Raw genomic sequence first — 210 nt, forward strand, 5'->3', positions numbered from 1 at the left:
TCAGGATAACTTTCGCCTCGCAGAAAAAACCCCCTTTTTTGGCCACCCAAAAACCCTTAGACATCTGCTTTGGGGTGTTTACCGGGTGAAACAAGCCTTGATATCAGCAGTATGAAATTTCTTTTTTCTCAAAACCCGGGAGCGTATGCCCAGCGGGTCATTCATCAAGTCGGGGCCTTGCATGACCTGCTTATTTAGGGTGGTGCCTTA

This window comes from Penaeus monodon, chromosome 30, assembly GCF_015228065.2.
Source record: "Penaeus monodon isolate SGIC_2016 chromosome 30, NSTDA_Pmon_1, whole genome shotgun sequence".
Taxonomy (NCBI): domain Eukaryota; kingdom Metazoa; phylum Arthropoda; class Malacostraca; order Decapoda; family Penaeidae; genus Penaeus; species Penaeus monodon.